This window comes from Harpegnathos saltator, unplaced genomic scaffold (genome assembly GCF_003227715.2).
Source record: "Harpegnathos saltator strain DR-91 unplaced genomic scaffold, Hsal_v8.6 scaffold111, whole genome shotgun sequence".
In the NCBI taxonomy this organism is placed as follows: domain Eukaryota; kingdom Metazoa; phylum Arthropoda; class Insecta; order Hymenoptera; family Formicidae; genus Harpegnathos; species Harpegnathos saltator.
In genome coordinates, this window is record NW_020229886.1 from 886697 (window position 1) to 909626 (window position 22930).

General features: G+C 36.6%; 2 long non-coding RNA genes across 9 annotated transcripts; one reads left to right on the top strand and one right to left on the bottom strand.

Moving 5' to 3' along the window:
• Positions 1-452: 452 nt before the first annotated feature.
• Positions 453-21032, bottom strand: LOC105182673 (uncharacterized). 4 transcript variants are annotated; one of them, XR_003113279.1, is made up of 7 exons: positions 20846-21028; positions 20608-20744; positions 20213-20250; positions 14219-14379; positions 13519-13639; positions 13161-13320; positions 453-472 (listed from the first exon to the last, which is right to left on the bottom strand). It is a non-coding gene; the product is annotated as an uncharacterized LOC105182673 (long non-coding RNA). The 4 variants fall into 4 exon arrangements; XR_003113278.1 differs by lacking the exon at positions 453-472 and adding an exon at positions 12936-12988; XR_003113280.1 differs by lacking the exon at positions 453-472 and having other exon boundaries at positions 13140-13320; positions 20608-20769; positions 20846-21032.
• Positions 11184-16750, top strand: LOC105182677 (uncharacterized). 5 transcript variants are annotated; one of them, XR_849716.3, is made up of 6 exons: positions 11184-11800; positions 14227-14896; positions 15110-15195; positions 15277-15855; positions 15932-16064; positions 16688-16750. It is a non-coding gene; the product is annotated as an uncharacterized LOC105182677 (long non-coding RNA). The 5 variants fall into 5 exon arrangements; XR_849715.3 differs by lacking the exon at positions 11184-11800 and adding an exon at positions 12943-13134; XR_003113273.1 differs by lacking the exon at positions 11184-11800 and adding an exon at positions 12954-13134 and having other exon boundaries at positions 15277-15859.
• Positions 21033-22930: the final 1898 nt, after the last annotated feature.

Below are 22930 nucleotides of genomic sequence, written 5' to 3' on the forward strand. Positions count from 1 at the left end.
CATTCAATGATACCAAACTCGACCTCCCACCCCACCCCCTGGGAGTGGGGGTTGGAGGCAACTTTGAAATCTTAAATGGAAACCCCCATTTTTTATTGCAGATACGGATTCTACGCCACAAAATACGTAAATTTTGTCCGAAATTTTTTTTGATTCGTGATAGATGACGCTGTAATCGCAAAAATTATATTTTCCGCAATTCTCCAGAAATGATCATTGGATTGAGAAATAAAAAATACCTGTTCAATATTTTTAAAGAACATAATAAAAGTTATTCCCCCCCCCATCCTCTCGGGGTAGGGTGGATGATAACGTTCAAATCTGCATGACGGTTGCCCAGCGCATAACTCAATAGCAGCACGGGAAGTATTAGACCGTGATTACAATGGTCGGTGGATTGGCAGAGGTGGCCCGATTAATTGGCCTGCTAGGTCGCCTGATTTGACATCGCCGGATTTGTTTCTGGGGTTACCTAAAAGATAAGGTTTATCAACAAGTGCCAACAACTCGTGAAAACATGGTAGAACGCATAAGAAATGCTTGCGCTGAAACTCCCGCAGATATGCTTCTATCCTGTGTACAGTCATTTGAAAAAAGGATCAATAAGTGTATTGAAGTTGAAGGTAAAAATTTCGAACACTTACTCTAATTAATTGAACAGTGAGAGGCAAGGGGACTCACATTAAAAAAGCACCCCGATCTGTGAGAGGCAAGGGGACTCACATTGAAAAAGCACCCGAAGGGAACATAATACTACTACGTCCTCGTCGTTGTTTCTGTGTAACGCTAAAAGTAGTTTCTCCGAAAAATTCAACGCTATCTATCACGAATGAAAAAAATTGTTTCAATAAAAATTTCACGTACAATCTAATTCTGCAATGAAAAATGTGGGTCCCCATTTGAGATTTGAACGTTATCACCCACCCTACCCCGAGAGGATGGGGGGGGGAATAACTTTTATTATGTTCTTTAAAAATATTGAACAGGTATTTTTTATTTCTCAATCCAATGATCATTTCTGGAGAATTGCGGAAAATATAATTTTTTTGCGATTACAACGCCATCTATCACGAATCAAAAAAAAAGTTTCGGACAAAATTTACGTATTTTGTGGCGTAGAATCCGTATCTGCAATAAAAAATGGGGGTTTCCATTTAAGATTTCAAAGTTGCCTCCAACCCCCACTCCCAGAGGGTGGGGTGGGAGGTCGAGTTTGGTATCATTGGATGTCCCCCTTCGAGACTAACAACTTTCATTAACCACTTTTTTTTATCCAATGCATAGTTCTCGAGATATTTCAATGTCTTCAGATAAATCGTGCACCCTGTATACAGGGTGTCCCATTTTAAGTGTCCACCCCAAATATCTCTTATTTTTTATTTTAGAGAAAAATAGTTCAGACACGTTTTGTATGGTTTCGAGGGGGCCATAAAATGGTACCATTGATTTGACCTTCAAAAGTCATTTGAAAGTCACGTGAAGGTTACCTCAATTTTTTAGGTAGCACCCCCTATTTTTTATTACATATTCTTGTAGCTTACCTCGAGAGCTTCCCAAAACACTATAATCAAATGTTTTTTGGTGAAGTACTTTTTGAGTTATAAAGCTCCAAATTTATAAAATTTTGATAAAAATACAAAATATTTCGTAAAACATTCACTTTCCAATAATCTTATCTTACATGATCCAACCAGTCAAGGTCAAATCCGAGCATGATCCAGCCAGTCAAGGCAAGATCCGAGCATGATCCAACCAGTCAAGGCAAGATCTTCTTTTGTGTATAATTACTTAAAGTGTTCAAAAACTTGGCCATTTACTTGTATGCATAGCTCTAGTCTATGGTGAAAGTCGTCCCTAACTTTTTCAAGAACACCTACATTAATATTTCTGCAAGCCTGTCTGATTCGATTTTTCATATTTTCAACGGTTGTAGGCTTTTGCGAATAAACTATATCTCTAATGTAGCCCCAGAAATAAAAATCTAGGGGTATCAAGTGGGGTGATCTTGGGGGCCATTCTTGAACTCGGCTGCCCATACCAATCCACCTATTCGGGAATCTATTGTTTAAATATTGTGTAACAGCTCGAGATCTATCAGCCGGTGCTCCATCTTGTTGGAACCACATTCGTCTGAGTAAATCATTGTCGACATGTCTCAAGAGGTTGGGCAGGTCATCTTGAAGAAATCTTAAATAGATTGCCGCATTGAGATTTTCTTCAAAAAAATATGGACCAACAATAACATCTCCCAGGATGCCTGCCCAAACGTTAATGGACCACTGCCGTTGGAACTCTTGGCTTCTCTGCCAATGTGGATTAGCATCTGAATAATAATGGCAGTTATGTCTATTAACGCCTCCTATTACAAAACGTGGCTTCATCAGAAAAAAGCGTATCAGCAATGAATATTTTGTTGGATGTGATCTCGAGCCCAGTTACAAAAACGTTCACGGCGTTGGTAGTCCCTCTCTTACAATTGCTGAGTTAGATGAATGTGATATGGGTGAAACTTGTTGAACTTGAGCACACGATTGGCTGTTGATTTAAATATACCGTATTGCCTCTCAATTTGTCTCGTAGAGATTTGAGGATTCAAAGCAACGGCATCTATAACAGTCAATGATGTGACTTCATCGGGGCCCGATTTTCGCCGGTTTCTTCTAAAAAAACCCTGTTCAGCTCTGTCGCAGATTCTTTTTATTACTTTCTTATTAGGATGGCGTCTGTCTGGAAATATTTCAGCATAAAGCCTTTTTGCTGCCGAATAATTATTCCTGGCCTCACCCAAAATGCGAATCATGTCCACAATTTCATTTGGTGGATAAGCAGCCATAATTATAAAGAAAAAAAGCGTCAAAAAACCAAAAATTCCTGTCTTACCAAAAAAAGGTCAATGGATAATAATATGCGTCTGAGACTTCGCCAAAATACCGACAGTTGCCCAAGTAAGAAATTTGAAACAAGCCTCTTGATATTTGTTTCATTAAAAGAATTGACAATTGCACTTTCACAATTGTTACAGTTCATTGATTATCAGGCAATACAGGATTTCATCTTGACTGGCTGGATCATGCTCGGATCTTGCCTTGACTGGTTGGATCATGTAAGATAAGACTATCGGAAAGTGAATGTTTTACGAAATGTTTTGTATTTTTATCAAAATTTTGTAAATTTGGAGCTTTATAACTCGAAAAGTGCTTCACTAAAAAACATTTGATTATAGTGTTTTGGGAAGCTCTTGAGGTCAGCTACAAGAATATGTAATAAAAATAGGGGGTGTCATCTAAAAAAATTGAGGTAACCTTCACGTGACCTTCAAATGACTCTTCAAGGTCAAATCAATGGTACTACCTTATGGCCCCCTCGAAACCATACAAAACGTATCTGAACCATTTTTCTCTAAAATAAAAAACAAGAGAGATATTTGGGGTGGACATTTAACATGGAACACCCTGTATATATCATTTAAACTTTCTGGCATGCGTGCTCTTTTTACTTACGAACACGAGCGTGTCCTATATAAATGTAAAATATACATTGCATGAAGATGTTTTAGTACATCACACATTACTATACGTTTCTTTCTTTTATACAATTGATAAGCTGATATATTGCTCACATACGTGCCCACCAGAAAGTTATAGTATATTAAGTGAAAGCATATGCGCTTTTTTCCTTTTAATACTAGAAGTACTACATTATTTTAGACCTTTCTGAGTTTTTAAACAAATATTGTATTTATGTCAAACGCAGAATTGTGAAAGTTTCTGGACTATTTGTTAAATATTCATTTTAATCTAACTTCACAACAAATTTCACAACAATGCTGTCTTGAACATAACAAATTCAATATTGGTTTACAATATGACAAAAAAGTCAAAAGTAATTTAATATACTACTTGTGTAAAGATCACTTAATACAATGTATTGTTTGCGATAAATTTGGGTTATATATCTATTCATGTAACATATTGTATAATGTAGCTCGTAACAATGATTTTTAAATGTGTACACATTTATTATACAGTGCCTACCAAAGGTTCAGGGCCACCTAAATAATTTTTGAACGGTTCGAAATATAGGATTGAAATTTATAAGGATTCAATGGGACCATAAAGTCTATTATTTAACCAAAAACACCCACCTCCACACCCCCGGGGGCCGGGGGGAGGGAGGAGCCAAAAAATCTCAAATGGCATGTTGGGTTGAGTGAGGGCTCGTTCGAAAGGGCTTCCCGAGACGAAAACAACGCGAGGTCGCCGAGGTCTCTACGATTTTTTTCGCAGAGTTATGATCATTTGAACATTGAGATTTTGCGAGGGCCCACAGCGACAACAGAAGAAAGGTCAGGCTTCACGCGGGCACGCGCGTTCATGTGTGTGCGTGCGTGCGTGCGTGCGTGCGTGCGTGCGTGCGTGCGTGCGTGCGTGCGTGCGTGCGTGCGTGCGTGCGTGCGTGCGTGCGTGCGTGCGTGCGTGCGTGCGTGCGTGCGTGCGTGGTGCGTGCGTGCGTGCGTGCGTGCGTGCGTGCGTACGTACGTGCGTGCGTGCGTGTGTGTGTGTGTATGTGTGTGTGTGTGTGTGTGTGTGTGTGTGTGTGTGTGTGTGTGTGTGTGCATGTCGGCCAACTAAGGCAAGACCGCTAGCGTGTCCGGCTAACTAAGGCAAGACCGAGATAGGAACACTGGCGTATGTGAAGGAATAAAAACACTAATTATTTAATCAAATGTTCAAATTGATGTCCTTCGACAACTTGGCAGTGTTTTAAACGAACGTAAAACGTTTCAATTACATTAGTTAAAAAATCGAGTGTGATTGAATTTGAAACGTTCACTATTTTTTGCCGCAGCTCTTCTAAATTTTCGGACCTAGTCTCATAGACCTTTGTTTTCAAATACCCCCAGTAAAAGAAGTAATGGGGTCAGATCTGGTAATCTCGGTGGCCATTTTATTGTGCCTCTTCTACCAATCCATCGATCAGTGAAAACATCGTTTAGAATATTTCGAGCTTGCAGAGAAAAATGAGCTGGAGCCCCATCCTGCTGAAACCAAACATTGTGGAAAGCTTCTCCAACAATATCTTGAATAGCCAGTATCACTTGGTTTCTTAGCAAATTGCAATAATTTTGAGAACAAAGGTCTATGAGACTAGGTTCGAAAATTTAGAAGAGCTGCGGGAAAAAATAGTGAACGTTTCAAATTCAATCACCTGATTTTTTAACTAATGTAATTGAAACGTTTTATATTCGTTTAAGACACTGCCAAGTTGTCAAAGGACATCAATTTGAACATATGATTAAATAATTAGTGTTTTTATTCCTTCACATACGCCAGTGTTCCTATCTCGGTCTTGCCTTAGTTAGCCGGACACGCTAGCGGTCTTGCCTTAGTTGGCCGAACATGCACACACACACACACACACACACACACACACACACACACACACACACACACACATACACACACACACACGCACGCACGCACGTACGTACGCACGCACGCACGCACCACGCACGCACGCACGCACGCACGCACGCACGCACGCACACACATGAACGCGCGTGCCCGCGTGAAGCCTGACCTTTCTTCTGTTGTCGCTGTGGGCCCTCGTAAAATCTCAATGTTCAAATGATAATAACTCTGCGAAAAAATCGTAGAGACCTCGGCGACCTCGCGTTGTTTTCGTCTCGGAAAGCCCTTTCGAACGAGCCCTCACTCAACCCAACATGCCATTTGAGATTTGTTGGCTCCTCCCTCCCCCCGGCCCCCGGGGGAGTGGAAGTGGGTGTTTTTGTGGTTAAATAATAGACTTTGTGATCCCATTGAATCCTTATAAATTTCAATCCTATATTTCAAACCGTTTAAAAATTATTTAGGTGGCCCTGAACTTTTGGTAGGCACTATATATATTTATTATTTATGTGTATTATTATTAAATACGTATATTTTTATTATTTTTATCATAATTACTCCAAGTATGTTATTATTTTCTAAATCCAATCCAATTTTCCGAATTCTGTCGTAAAGTATACATCGTGTAAAGTGACCTTAATATAACTCTCTATGCATTGCCTGTCTTTCTATGTTCTATTATTTATATCCAAGGCAACATAACTTCCAAGAGACATCTTGAAAATGCTCTAAAGATGTCCTCAGGACGTTGAATGTCTGGATATCTTAGGCTTTCCTTAGGATATCTCTTCAAAGTCCGTGTTGTCTGGGGTTTTTCTGTCTTTCGCTTTTATGTTTTATTTTTGTAGCTCCTTTTACTCTTTTTCTATCCTTTTATTCTGTATTTAGTAATTATATAGAATACCCTTCTCACCTCCGATATTCACGAAAAGATATTTAATCGGCGCTTTTTTGCAAGAGAAACAACTTTTCTATTTGAAAAAATCGTCGCTCTGCCTTGTGAAGCGAGATATAAATTGTTAAATTTGATGATAATTTAAGTTAGGAAATCTGTCACGAAGGCGACAGATAAGCAAGATTCCAGATGGGTTCAAGAGGTACAGTAGTACCTATATATTATTACGCGAAACTGCGAGTTGAAACGAGGTGAGATATTCATATCTCAGCAATGGCTGAAGCGATCGAGGTTTTTTTAGTCCCAATCGATTCGGCCTTTAAAAATAGGAAGAAAAGTGTTCTTGTGCTTTTTGTGTACGTTGTCTCTAAGTGGAGACATTTTAAGATAAAGTCTAAATCACGGAAAATTTCGATTCAGTAAGAAAGAAACGTCGGATGCAAAGGAGTGGGGCTATGCGTGCATATTGCTTTCCCGACACCAGTGGTGCGATTCTTTGGGCCGTATTCATAGTCCGGTCTTATATTTAAGATCGTTTTAAGTTCATCTTCAGATGCTGTATAGATCATTTCATTGGCTACAGAATATCTGAACGTGAACTCAAGACGGTCTTAAATATAAGATCCGACTATGAATACGGCCCTTTAACTCGTTATTGGAGTTAACGACACTTTCATTATCGTTGCGCAGCTTTTGTATACTGTAGAAAAGCTGCGCGACGATAACAAAACTGTCGTTAACTTCAATAACGAGTTATGGGGTGCGTTCCGTTTCACGTATCGAGCGCATTAACTGCATCAAGAACCGTTCCGTTTCAACTAATGCGTGCATCGGTGGCGTATAGAATTCCCTAGAATCCCCTCACCTCCATCGCATTAAGCGCGCATCAGCTACTACAGCTCGGACTAGAAGCAGTTGATGCGGGCATGCGCAGATTAGTATTTATAATCTTTTATATAACCCTATTTAAATACTGACAACGTGACGTGACGACTGATATATTTAACGTACCGATATTTTTTTATTTTAAACATACAGATAATCACAGATACGTACAATGGACAAAGTCGACAAAGTTGAATTCCCCGTATTAGGCCCAGTTCCACAACTTGCTTTAAACGGAGTTTAAACTCCGTTTAAAGCAAGTTGTGGAACTGGGCCTTAGTGGATAACGAAATGATCACTATGTTTCTCGAAAAAGAGATCGCGTTAAGAGCATCGAAAGGTAAAATTGAAATTTTTAAATTTTAGAAACAATTCAATTGTATTTTTAAATTAATGCATGTGTGTGAATATTTTTCTACAGATCAAGATTTCTTGATAAAATATAGACTCACTACTACTACTGCTACTACTGCTGCTAATTCTGTTGTCATCATTCACTAATGAAAATAAGGCTATTGTTGTCAATGTTTCGATGTCCATTGTGACCATAGTAGCATCCATTTTTCCTTTCACATCAAACGCATCAAAAGTCGTTCCGTTTCCAAAAGCGCATAGACGCATTAACGAAAACGGAACGATATCAATGCGCGCAACGCATTGGTTGCGATCGATGTGCTCGATGCGTGAAACGGAACGCAGCCAAAGAATCGCGCCGCTGGGGCGCTACGAGAGCGCTGAATTTGAAGCATCACGAGCGCGCTGAAGAAGCAAAGAGTAGCGAGTACGCATGAGCAAGCGATAGAGAGTAAGAGAGAGAAGAATATTGCTAGAATACAGGAGGTGAAAATGTGTGACAGAGAGAAAGAGAGCAAGAGAGAGAGATAGAGAGAGGGGGAGAGAGAGAAAGAGTGGGAGAGAAACGGGAGGGAGAACGGGAGAGAAAACGGGTGAGAGAATGGAAGAGAGAACGGGCAAGAGAGAGGGAGGGAGGGAGAGAGGGAACAGGCGAGAAAGAGAACGGGCGAGAGGGGAGAAAGAGAAAGGTATAAAAAGGTGAGAATACTGTTGATATGCGTTACGGTATGTTATGACGCACGTCATTTGATTGCCGGTCAGCTGATGCTGAACAGACGATGTGATGAGCTATACCATCGAAAAATCAATACCGGTGCTTATTGACTCGTCGTCCAGGATGATCGCCTTTCAATTATAAGGACCGCTTGATACAATTTATAACGCAAGTGGTGCAGGTAATATGCGAATTAGGTGAAGATAATTAACAAATAAGTATAAATTAATGACATTTATATATTAATGGTGTATGTACGTGACGTATATATAAAATAATGTAACATAATATAAGACAATATAATATAATGTATGTTATAATATTATTTTTAGAAATTTCAAATTATTCAAATTATTTTTTTTAAGTTATATATGTGTACATAACATAAGTTTTTACAAGTAAAACTTAAAACTATAATAAAATCCTACAATACTATTCTATTGTACAATACTATTTTATTGTACAAAAGAAGTGATATATCAGGTGTAGTAAAAAGAAATCCATTATTTTTCCAATAGATGGATTTAGTTATCTGTATCTCGCGTTGTATAAGTCCGATCGGGTTCCACTAGATGGCGTTAGAAAGATGAGATTTCGTACTAAAAAAACTTTTTTGACAGTTTTGTGATTAGTTGACTCAGTTTTGTTTGAGCGCGCGTCAAAGATGGACACTAGCAAAGAGAAAATACGCTATATTTTATAGTTTTTCTTCGATAAAGGCGAAAACGCAAGCCAGGCGGCTGAAAATGTGAATAGTGTTTATGGTCCTGATATTGTAACAGCCAATCACGCGCAACTTTGGTTTCGTCAATTCCGTTCCGGTAATTTCGATGTCAAAGATGCACCACGCACTGGAAGGCCAATTGTCGAAAATATCGATAAAATCATGGACATTGTCGAGTCCGACCGTCATGTAAGCACTGTTTCGTTTGCCCAAGAGCTAAAGATTGCACAAAAAACCGTTTGGAACCATTTGAATAAGACTGGATACAAAAAGAAGCTCGATGTATGGGTGCCACACGAGTTAACGAAAAAAAACCTCATGGACCGAATTTCCATCTGCGAATCGCTGCTGAATCGCAACAAAATCGACCCATTTCTGAAGCGGTTGGTCACTGGTGATGAAAAGTGGATCACGACAACGTCAAGCGAAAACGGTCGTGGTCGAATCGCGGTGAGTCGGCGGAAACGGTGGCCAAGCCAGGATTGACGGCCAGGAAGGTTTTGCTGTGTGTTTGGTGGGATTGGCAGGGAATTATCTACTATGAACTGCTCCCCTACGGCAAAACTCTTAACTCGGAACTGTACTGTCAATAATTGGACCGTCTGAAGGAAGCAATCGCCCAGAAGCGGCCAGCTTTGGCCAATAGGAGAGGAATTGTGTTCCATCAGGACAACGCCAGGCCACACACACATCGATAGTGACTCGCCAGAAGCTCCGGGAGCTTGGTTGGGAGGTTCTTATGCATCCACCTTATAGTCCGGACCTGGCACCAAGTGATTACCATCTGTTCCTGTCCATGGCGAACAATTTTTCTGGTGAAAAATTCGCTTCAAGAGAAGCTTGTGAAAATCGACTGTCTCAATTTTTTGCCAATAGGGACGAGGGCTTTTATGAAAGAGGCATAATGAAATTACCTTCAAAATGGCAACAAGTTATCGAACAAAACGGCACATATTTGATTTAAATCGGATCATTCTAACTATGGTAATTAAAGCCTTCAATTTCATGCAAAAATAATGGATTTCTTTTTACTACACCTGATATTATGTACATAACATAAGTTTTTACAAATGAAACTTATCAAATTATATTTCTTTTAAGATATATATGTATATAAGCTTTTAAAAGTAAAAATTATATCGTATTTAACAAACAAAATTTAACACGTTTTTAATAGTGTCCAATATTAAAAAAAAATCTTTTTAAAGGTCATTGTTATTCAAGTAGAACCTAGCTATAAAAAATGTCCATGACATCAATTTTTACAAGTAAAATTTATCATTATTTATTAGAACACTGAGTTATATGATTATTTTACTTGTTATTATCACAAATTAATTATTATAACAATGCAATAAAAAATATTTAATACAATCTTGGCGCGGCTGCACCAAAAAATTTGAGATTTTAAAAAATATTAAGTATATAATAATCATATATATAAGTTAGGTTTCTCAATTGACGCTACTGTTCTAATATATCACTTCTTTTGTACAGTAGAATAGAGTTGTAGAGTTTTATTATAGTTATAAGTTTTACTTGTAAAAACTTATGTTATGTACACATATATGCATTAAAAAAGTAATTTGAGTTTAAAATTTCTAAAAATAACATTATACGTGTTGCGCTTGTACTTGATGCCTTTTACGTTTTTGTTTAAAAAGGTAAGTTTTATATAAATTTTACTTGTAAAAACTTATGTTATGTACACATATACAACTTAAAAAAAAATAATTTAAATTTGAAATTTCTAAAAATAATATTATAATATACATTATATTATATTGTCTTATATTATGTTACATTATTTTATATATACGTCACGTACATACACCATTAATATATAAATGTTATTAGTTTATACTTGTTAATTATCTTCACCTAATTCGCGTATTACTTGCACCACTTGCGTTATAAATTGTATCAAGCGGTCCTTAAAATTGAAGGGCGATCATCCTGGACGACGAGTCAATAAACACCGATATTGATTTTTCGATGTTATAACTTTCCACGCGCAACAAGGACGGGGAGGGTGTGGGAGGGTGCCGAAGAGTCCCCTTGCACCTCCCCGTGTGCGTGTGCGTGCGTGCGTGTGTGCGTGCGTGCGTGTGTGTGCGTGCGTGTGCGTGCGCGTGTGTGTGCGTGCGTGTGTGTGTGTGTGTGCGTGTGTGCGCGCGTGTGTGTGCGTGCGTGTGTGTGTGTGCGTGTGTGTGTGAGGCATTTTCATTTATTAAACATATGAATTTTTAGCTCATGTATCAGTGGTTATTTTAATTGTGTAATAACCACTGATACAAATTCATATGTTTAATAAATGAAAATGACTTAACATATGTACACACACATACATGGAGAGGTGCAAGGGGGGCCTTCGGCCCTCCTCCCGTACCCTCCCCGTCCTCGTTGCGCGTGGGAAGTTGTAAACCAGTGATGTCAGATGCAATATATTGCGACGCTACAACGCATGCGTGAGATGACGTAGGAGCTCTATGCTAATAACGGCAATAAAGCTTATCGCAGGGTCCATGAAGGGGCCCGCGCTATCCGATCAGGGTACCTATTATGGAACTCGTCGGAATCGATTCCGATCGGAATAATTTCCCCTAGAAAAGACAATAGAAATCTAGGAAATAACGGAATAAATTTGATCGAAATCGATTCCGACGAGTTCCATAATAGGTACCCAGCTGTCTTCCAGGTTGCAACGTAGTTTTCTCGTGTTTCTTGCGCGAGTGCCTTATCTTAGGTTATATTGTTCGGTCGATACTAAATATCAGTTACATTAACGTTATAATTCCAATGGATACTAAGTAACAGTTACGTTACATTAACATTATAATTTTTCACTCAACTATGTAACTGTTACATAATATTTGTATTAGACTCATATTAGACTATAGATTGAGAATTACGGTAATTATCCAGTTTAGGGGCTCCGCCTTAGAATTCGATAAAAATAGACTCAATCAACGCGTTTTTTAATAAGGAGCAACTTTTTCCTCTGCGAAAATTGTCACTCTTCACTGCGAAACGAAATAAAAATAGTTAAAGTTGACTGGTATAATAGGTTAGGAAACCTGTCAAGATTCCGGATGGGTTCGCAACTTTCCACGCGCAACGAGGACGGGGTGGGTGCGGGAGGGGGGCCGAAGGCCCCCTCGCACCCCCCGTGTGTGTGTGTGTGTGTGTACATATGCTTGAGGCATTTTTATTTATTAAACCAACGAATATTGTACACTCATTAATTTAGTAAAGCAGAAAATTTTAGTACAATTTTAATAAGGTGAATATCTTTCATCAAATGTCATTAACTTATCAGTTTCGTCATAAAAAAGATTATTAACAATTAAAGATCATAACTATCGATTCCACATTTATTTTTAATCTTTCAAATTTATCTTATTAAAATTGTACTAAAATTTTCTGCTTTACTAAATTAATGAGTGTACAATATTCGTTGGTTTAATAAATAAAAATGCCTCAACATATGTACACACACACACACACACACACGGGGGGTGCGAGGGGGCCTTCGACCCCCCTCCCGCACCCACCCCGTCCTCGTTGCGCGTGGAAAGTTGCGAACCCATCCGGAATCTTGACAGGTTTCCTAACCTATTATACCAGTCAACTTCAACTATTTTTATTTCGTTTCGCAGTGAAGAGCGACAATTTTCGCAGAGGAAAAAGTTGCTCCTTATTAAAAAACGCGTTGATTGAGTCTATTTTTATCGAATTTTAAAGCGGAGCCCCTAAACTGGATAATTACCAGAATTACTATCGGACCAATTAAAATAACCACGATTTAGATTATTTAATTTACTCGATTGCAATTCTCAATACATAGTATAATACGGGCGCTATAATACCTTAAAAAAGATACGATACTGGGGCTTTTACTCAAGCAGCGAGTTACGTCATCTCATGCATGCGCTGTAGCATCGCAATATATTGCATCTGACATCACTGTTGTAAACCCATCCGGAATCTTGCTTATTTGTCGCCTATGACAGATTTTCTAACCTAAATTGTCATCAACTTTAACAATTTATATCTCGCTCCACAAGGCAGAGCGACGATTTTTTCAAATAGAAAAGTTGTTTTTCTTGCAAAAACGCGTCGATTAAATATTTTTTCGTTGATATCGGAGGTGAGGAAGGTATTCTGTATAATTACCACTATTAATGTTACAGCTTCAGAATAACTTTCATCACTTTGATTTTCAAATTCCTCTATTTGTTCCAATGTTGAAATTGGTAGGTTATGTAGTTTCTGTGGTACAATATGGCAATCTTGGACACATTGCAAAGTTTTTTGTAATATTCCGTTCATTTTTCTGAAACAAAAATATAAAATACAGTTATAGTGTAAAATATTGTACATTCTATGTATTTATATGCAATATATGCAATATGTATTCATTTCTGCTTTCAAATTATTCATTTGTTCTTTTATTTGTAATTATACATAAATATTATTAACAGATATATCTTATTCACACTAAAGTTTTCTTATTATTTGTAATTAAACCTACCTTTTATATGTAATATCTTTCTGCACTGGGGTGTCCTGTGCATAGATAGCATATTCATGTTGATGTTGATGGCATGCATCTTGCCTGGCTTGACTTACATCGTCATAATTGGCATCAAGTCCTGGAATTGAGATAAAGCATTATTAGTATGTTTTATCATAATTTGTATGCAATGTAGAACTATATTATTATTAATCTGTGTTTAGAGAAAATTCAGTATTTATGTGTGTTTGTGTGAGCAGTATATCCTGTGTTAGTATACATCTGTATGTGTAGAGTGTATCCCTTGTCAAGAGAAATATTTGTATGTGTTTTCATGCGTATGCATGTTTCTTTATGTGGTGTTTGTGTTAATTCTGGGTGAATATTAAAATATGTTGTAATTCTGGATGAATAGTAAAATATGTTGAAGCAAAGAACTTTTTAAAAAAAGCCATAGGATCATCAGGCTTTTGTGCATCTTTATAAATTCCTACTATTGGTTTGACATTTTGTACGTTTATTATTCTGCATTGAATAAGCCAGATTTCAATAGTAGATGACTTATCCAAAGTACATCTATTAGTGTTAATAATATTCTATTAGCAATATCTCAACAAACAGAATACCATTGCCGCCATAGAGAAATTTTCTATATGAATGTTTATAGTCACTAAATATCATCGTCAAAATATAATTATATATATTATTGTATATTTACATGTATAGATGGACATGTATAGATTGGCAAAAGCGTTCAAAAACCATTGCGTTATCAAACGTCATCTGATGAGGAACCAAAGCACAAGAGGAATACTACATTGATCGCACCTTCTACCACCTGGGATAATCAACACGGACATCAATGACATCGAGAGGATGCTGCAACAAAATGAGAAGACAACATATTTTAATATCCATCCAGAATTAACACAAACATCACATAAAGAAATATGCACACATGGAAACACATACAAACATTTCTCTTGACAAGGGATATACTTCACATATACAGACACACACAAATATAGGATATACTGCACACAAACACATAACACACACACATCTATGTGAAGCTAGCCCCTTATTATCAAAATTTGAAAAAAATGATTAGAGTTCTAGTTGCCCCCCAAAGAGTTCTAGAGTTCTCAATCACACAAATATTGAATTCTCTCTAAATATACAGACCAATAATAATTAATAATATAAGTTTTACATTGCGCACAGATTATGATAAAACATATTATACTAATGACGCTTTATCTCAGTTCCAAGACTTGACACCAATTATGACGATGCAAGATGCACACCATCAACATCAATATCAACATGATTATGCCATCTATGAGACTATGCCATCACAAGAGACCTCAGTATAGGAAGATATTACATATAAAAGGTATGTTTAATTAGGAATAAGTGGTAGAAAACTTACTGGTGTGAATAGCATGTATCTGTTAATAATATTTATGTATAATTATAGACAAATAGAAAAACGAATAAATAATTTGAAAGCAGAAATTATATGTATTGCACATATAGTACATAGAATGTATAGTACATAGAATGTATGATATTTTATACTATGACTGTGTATTTTATATTTTTGCAGCCCAGCAAACTATACAGAACTCATGGAACAATGAGTCAGAAGAGGACGACATTGAGGATACGAACGACGAGTAAGAATAGTATTGCGTAAGTTGAAAGTTTCCATTAGAACACTTAAATCTTGATACTTGTAATTATATATGGTTTTCAAGTGTGCATTGTATACAGGATGGATATGTAATGGACCAAGGAACAAGATTCAATGTATCACTTTGACTTAAGTCACCCAGAGAATGGAGAAGCAGAAGAAAAAGAAACAAGATGAGGAAGAGGAAAAGACAGGAAAGAAAGGAGGAATATGTGGAGGAGAGAGAATATGGAGAAAGAGTGATTGTAAAATAAGGAGGAAAAATCTGTGTAGTTTCTGTCTGTCGACAGACGAATTTTCAGACTTTTCAGTGCCACATTTTCTTAATGTGTCAAACGTTGATCAACTTATCGTATTAGCAATGTGCAATCGGTGCTTCTTAGCCACATCAACTGCAATGAACACTTACACTCGAGATTAATTTCCAAATTTTCTTGAATGTTGCAGAAACGTTTTCGAGTTCTGTATGGAGCAGATTTTCTCTTCAATAACTCTCATCGAGGAAGACAATGAAGAATCCACCAGATGAAAATTATACTTCATTCTTGTTATATATCTATGAAAGAAGGAGGGCGTACTAGGTGGCAACGGGACGCCGTGCGTTCGGGACCTGCATCTTATTTTCGTTCCGAAGAGAGAAAAATATCGAGAGCATGGTAGTATGTAGGAATCCAATATTCTAATGAAAGTAATAATGTGAATTGTTACTCGAGTATGTAGAATAATTTTATTTAGGGCGTACGTCTTGTCCGGCCTCTCCAGACGCTGTTATGTATACAACTCACAACCACCGCTCCGCCACATTTGGAGCCTCCTCAATTGAAACCAACCCTAGCGCGTATCCGCGTAAATACATAACAATTTCAAGGTATTAATTCCAATGAAAACAAGAGTGAGGGTCCGTTGTTCCAACTCCTTGGTAAGTTAACTGATAGTTAAATCATATGTTTATCTTTGTTTTTCCTTCAATTTAAATGAAGACAAATATATGATTTAACTATCAGTTAACTTACCAAGGAGTTGGAACAACCAGCTCTGAGAAATATATAAATAAACAAGATATCAATAATAATTGTAACATACTAACTCCGACTAACACACTAATTGTAGCACTAATTATAGGGGCGTAGAGCTAAGTGAGAAGAAAGAAAAGGTCCTTTTCCATTTAGCAATATCTCGTGTAGTTTTTTAGTAATAACTGCGTAAAGTTTGGTGTTTGTCACACTCATCGCGATCTATATATGCTATATCAGCTTTGACGCACATAGCTCGCCGCGGAGCGTATATAGGTCGCGATGGGTGTGACAAACGCCAAACTTTACGCGATTATTATTAAAAAACTGTGCGAGATATCGCTAAATGGAAGAGGACTTTTTCCTTCCTCTCGCTTAGCTCTACACCTCTATGGAGTTGGTGTGTTACAGTTATGGGACACCCTGTATATTTGGTAACATGATAAATAGTTGTACTAATCTTTTCTGTCTTTCGTAGGGGCATTTCTGTATGCCGATGTTCCGTAGACGATAACGGCCAGGTATACTTTTCGTCAAAGCAGGACAACATGCAGAAGAAAAAGGCTGCTAGTTTCTCCGCTATGCGAAAGTCCCCTCTTCCAGTCTCAAAATCAATAAGCCAGAAACGAGACTTGCTACGAGTTATGAGACAGCAGGAGAAGAGCGAGAGCACCCCATCGAATATAACAGTTATAGATGAGAATATATTCTCTCAGATCCAGAATTCTAGGTTTCTAGACTCACCCTGTATTTTCTTTATCATAAGCATCTCATAATATTCTGAACAGCGTGCACCAAAACGTGATCAACTATGTTCGCCGAGTATTCGGTCACGAATTAGGGATGCACGATTCTGAACCGATTCAATTCTTTCCCAAAAAAATATGGAGCAAAAGGCTTCATGTTGCTTGGACTTTTCCGCACTTTCCATTTTCAAATGAGATGAACGTATATTCGGATCGATGTGAAAGAAACAACTGAGCGGTTCTTTCACTTTTGCTTCTAAGCATCCGAATGTGCTTCCGTTTTATACCAAATGCGAGAAATGTGAAGAGTACAAGCAACACAGACAAGCCTATTTTTTGAGGAAAGAATCGAATCGATTCAGAATCGTGCATCCTTAACTTGTAATTTCGGACTTAAAGATAACTTTCTTCTTCAGCATTATATGCTATTATCTAATGATAATGATGTTAATCGATCCTTCATGATCCTTCATCCTTCATGATTCATCGAAAAAATATCGGAACTGCATCCATTTGATCAAATGATGTTTTCCCGATCAACCATTCCTCTGAGTACAGAATTTCATTGCTTAAATATATGAATAATGTACGTTTCATGGATATACAGGGTGGGCCATTTTAATTTATCCACACTGATAACTTCGAAGATTACGGAAATATCGAAAAATGTCCAAAAGAAAAGTTATAGGGTTCGTAGGGGGTCAACTGATGGTGACCTTGACTTTGAAGGTCATTTTCAAAGTAAGTTGAAGGTCAACTTAATTTTTTAAAATGGAAAGCTCAATTTTTTATTATATCTTCTTTTTCTACCAATTAATTTTAACAACTTTTGTCTGAAACATTTTTTATTTGCCTAATATTTTTGAAATATTAAAGTAAAGCTTGATAACTTTCAATATTTAACTTACGATATCTCATTTGTCGAAAGAAAAAATGATACTGGACTTTATTACTCTATTTAATCCCAAGAATATATTGTTATAATAGTGCCTTTACTTTAGTTAATTTATCGATCTTTGGAAATTTCAAAATTATCAAATTAACAAAAGTAAAGGCACTATTATAGCAATATATTCTTGAGATTAAATAGAGTAAAAAAGTCTAGTATCATTTTTTCTCTCGACAAATGAGATAGCGTAAGTTAAATATTGAAAAAGTTATCAAGCTTTTCTTAAATATTTCAAAAAATATTAGGCAAATAAAAAAATGTTTCAGACAAAAGTTGTTAAAATTAATTGGTAGAAAAAGAAGATATAATAAAAAATTGAGCTTTCCATTTAAAAAAATTAAGTTGACCTTCAACTTACCTTGAAGATGCCCTTCAAGGTCAAAGTCAAGGTCACCATCAGTTGACCCCCTACGAACCCTATAACTTTTCTTTTGGACATTTTTCGATATTTCCATAATCTTCGAAGTTATCAGTGTGGATAAATTAAAATGGCCCACCCTGTATACACATATAATAGAATATACATTTTTTTTTCGTTATATTTAATTCTATTTCAACATTTCTTTCCCAACACAAAAACCTAGATAGCGTAAACATAAGCCTTGTTTCATATTGCGAAAATTTGATATATTACATCCTTTATAACAAAGTATAAATGTTAAAATAAATACTATATAATTTCTCATTATATAACCGGTCGATAAAGTATCTGAAGATAAATTGAAAATTCTTAAATATAAGATCTAATTGTGAATACAAAGTAGTTTGATTATTTAAATACATTAATAACGTACGTTTTATGGATATGTACACATATAATAAAATATACATTCCCTTTTTGTTATATGTATTTATTTATACTTCAACACTCCTTTCTCAACACTATGAGGTCGCTATGAAAACCAAGGGTAAATATGCAGTATAACGCCTTCACCTTAGATTTTTTTGAAATTTTGGAAATTTGTGTATTTTAATACGTAGAATTGATTTCTGAAGACGAAAATTGTCGCTCATGTACTATTTTTTTTGTTTTTTAATTAAAAGTTTTATGATGTCGGTAAGTAAGAAAGTGATAAAATTGGTAAACTTTACTGATAAAGCTAACTCGAATACGTCTAACTTCAGTTATATTCCTAAATAAGTTTACTTTCATCTGTAATCGTAACCTCAAAACCTAAAAATGGGATATTCAGTAGAACAAATTAATAATAATCCTTGGCTTGGAGTTCAAGATATAGTCGGTGATGCAAAATTATGGCTTAAATTTATCAGAAAAATGTTCTGGGATAGAAATTTAACTGATCATAATCGGATAATTTTAGTAAACTTCACATATATAAATACGATAATTATACAGAATACCCCCCTCACCTCTGATATCGGCGAAAAAATATTTAATCGACACGTTTTTGCAAGAGAAACAACTTTTCTATTTGAAAAAATCGTCGCTCTGCCTTGTGGAGCGAGATATAAATTGTTAAAGTTAATGACAATTTAGATTAGGAAATCTGTTACGGAGGCGACAGATAAGTAAAATTCCGGATGGGTTTGCAACTTTCCACGCGTAACGAGGACGGGGTGGGTGCGGGAGGGGGGGCGGAAGGCCCCTCCTCTCACCCTCCTGTGTGTGTGTGCGTATACATATCTTTGAGACATTTTTATTTATTAAACATGAATTTGTAGCTCATGTATTAGTGGTTATTAAAAAAAAGAAATAACCACTAATACATGAGCTACAAATTTATATGTTTAATAAATGAAAATGTCTCAACATATGTACACACACACAACACGCGGGGAGGGGTGCGAAGGGGGCCTTCGGTCCTCCCTCCTGCACCCACCCCATCCTCGTTACGCATGGAAAGTTGCAAACCCATCCGAAATCTTGCTTCGCATTAAGAAATGTTTTGTCAGATTATTTAGGTTATAACACACAACTGTGTTAACAACTTAATATAATTGAAGTTTGACGATATAATATAACTGAAGTTAGACGTATTCGAGCTAGCTTTATCAGTAAAGTTTACCAATTTTATCACTTTCTTACTTACCGACATCATAAAACTTTTAATTAAAAAAACAAACAAAATACATGAGCGACAATTTTCGTTTTCAGAAATCAATTCTGCGCATTAAAATACACAAATTTTCAAAATTTCAAAAAAATGTAAGGTGAGGGCGTTATACTGCATATTTACCAAACCAAGAAAATGAAAAGAGATTTTATTGCGCAATATTATATTCCTCTTCTCCCTGTTCTCTCTCTCTCTCTTTCTCTCCCTTCCTTTTGATTTTTAAATTTACTTACCTAAATGATTCTGCGTTCACGTGGCGTCTCGTTGGTTTCTGCAAAATAAATAAAATATTTAATATATATATGTATATATATATATATATATATATATATATATATACATTTTATATAAAAATATATAAAATAAAAATTTTCGGTTTACGTATTCCTTTTTTTTATTAAATTTTAATTTTAATTTTAATTTTATTCCTACTATTCCTACTATTTATTCGTTTAATGTTCTATTCACATCTGTTGCGTTTTCGTGCGCAACAGATAGCTTTTCGCAATGTACGAGTGACCGTGAAAATATTGATTTTCAAGGTCACTATACACAAAATACTTTGCTTTATTACATATATATATATATATGTGTGTGTGTGTGTTTATATATATGTGTTTATACTTACATAACTACACTATACACCAACGTCACATCATCTTCCATCGACGTTTCGCCTACGACTGACCTTCTGTGTCAGTTTCAGTTCATTTAATAAATCCCCACTTCCGTCCCTTCCAGGTATTGACGATTTTTACCTAATGGCTGTATCGCAAGTCATATATCAATGCTATAAAGATTGTTCATACGTGTTTCTAGTTTTTTACACCAGGGATGTTACTTTTAACTAGCGGACTAGTGAATACCTGAGCGATCAGTGATTGGGTACATCGCATTGGCCATAACGAAATGGACGTTTACAATTCGCGCTTGAGCAGATGGTCCAGATAAAAGTTAACAATAATATCAAATTGTGATTGGATTTGTAGGGGCTGATTAAGCAGTTATCATATCATACTGTTCAAAATGATGACGAATGTAACAATTCCTCCAAATTTATCGCAATTAACAATAGTCTTGAATTATACCTGGATTCATAGTACACTGTAAGAAATAATGTGTTAAATTTAACATATTTCATGTGTCTCAAATCATCCACTCTCATTTATGTGTTAATTCAACATATAGCAAATATGTTAAAAAATAACACACATAATATGAAAAAATTAACACAAAAATTTAACATTTGGATGCTGTCAAGAATCACAGTTTGTGTTAAATTGACATACAATGAATGTTACTTCAACATTTGGGAAAAGTAATGACCTATGATTTAATGAAATGAAAATAAAGGTTGTCATTTTTTTTAATAACTTTTGGGACGCATCCCGACTCGAAAAAGATGAGAGCTGCTGCTTCGCCTGCGGAGCACGCCTGTGCAGTAACTCACAACGAAAGGCGAGAAATGAAATATACATGGTATGACATAAGTATGTCAACAATCATTGCGTTCAGCGGAGAAAACCGCTCAGTAAGCGATTAGTGACTAAATAAATACGATTGACATAATTTATATGTTAAAAATTCAATCTTCACATACCAGAAACGTTAACATTATACATTTAATACATGATAACTGTTATAATGAAGAAAATAACACATTTTAGGTGTTGACTTCAACGTATAAAATATGTCATAGCAAGAATTCATGCATTTATATATAAATTGTGTTATTTTAATTGGAAATGTCATTTTGACACTTGAAAATAGTTAATCTTAATGTAACACAATAACGATATGTTAAATTAACACACGACTGTATAAAACATTTAACACAAAACTTTCTACACACAAATAATTTTAACAAAAATACGAAATGTTTTTAACTGTGTAAAGCCAGCGGCACACGATGCTTGTTTTCGTGCTAGATTGTTTGTTGGATGAAAATATTGCGTTCTGATTGGTACATTTTCGAAGATGGATGGAAACGCACCAATCAGAACACAGTATTTTCATTCAACAAGCAATCCAGCACGAAAACAAGCACCGTGTGCCGCTGGCTTAGGTGCTTTCGAAATATCTAAAGTTGGATTGAGTTGAGTTAGTTTCACTATAATGGCTGCGTTACGATATTTACTGCCAACACTGACAATTTATAATATACGTAACACAAACTATTTATTTTCAGTACTGGCAGTGAATTTCGGAACGCAGCCAATATCCGTTACATATACTATAGTGGAACTAACTCAACTCGACCCAACCCTTTTTTTTTTTTTTTTGATCACGCAGGGGAAATCCTCATGGATACCCCCGCCCTTTTGAGGAGGGCGGGGGTTATGCCGGACTCTTACCGGCTAAAACCCCTGCGGGGTGCCTACCGCTCGGACCGAAGTGGGGGGAGTCAGAGGACTCGACCCAACCCAGGGGCTGTATTCCGTACTCGCGTACCGATATTTGTCGGTGTCGTTAGCAGTATTGCGCAGCTTTTTTGATATACGAAAAACCTGCGCAATGCCGCTAACGACATCGACAACTGTCGATATGCAAGTACGGAATACAGCCCCTGTGTGCCGCGATTCTGTAACTCGTTATTGGAGTTAACGACACTTTCGTTATCGTCGCGCAGCTTTTGTATACCGTAGAAAAGCTGCGCAACAATAACGAAACTGTCGTTAACTCCAATAACGAGTTAAGCCAGCGGCACACGATGCTTGTTTTCGTGCTGGATTGCTTGCTGGATGAAAATACTGCGTTCTGATTGGTGCATTTCCATCCATCTTCGGAAATGTACCAATCAGAACGCAGTATTTTCATCCAGCAAGCAATCCAGCATGAAAACAAGCACCGTGTGCCGCTGGCTTTACAGAATTGCGGTACTGGACATTTCGGAAGCATCCAGTAGTTGATTATGGGTCTGTTCTTTTTAGCTGCACTGCTGAACTGGTGCA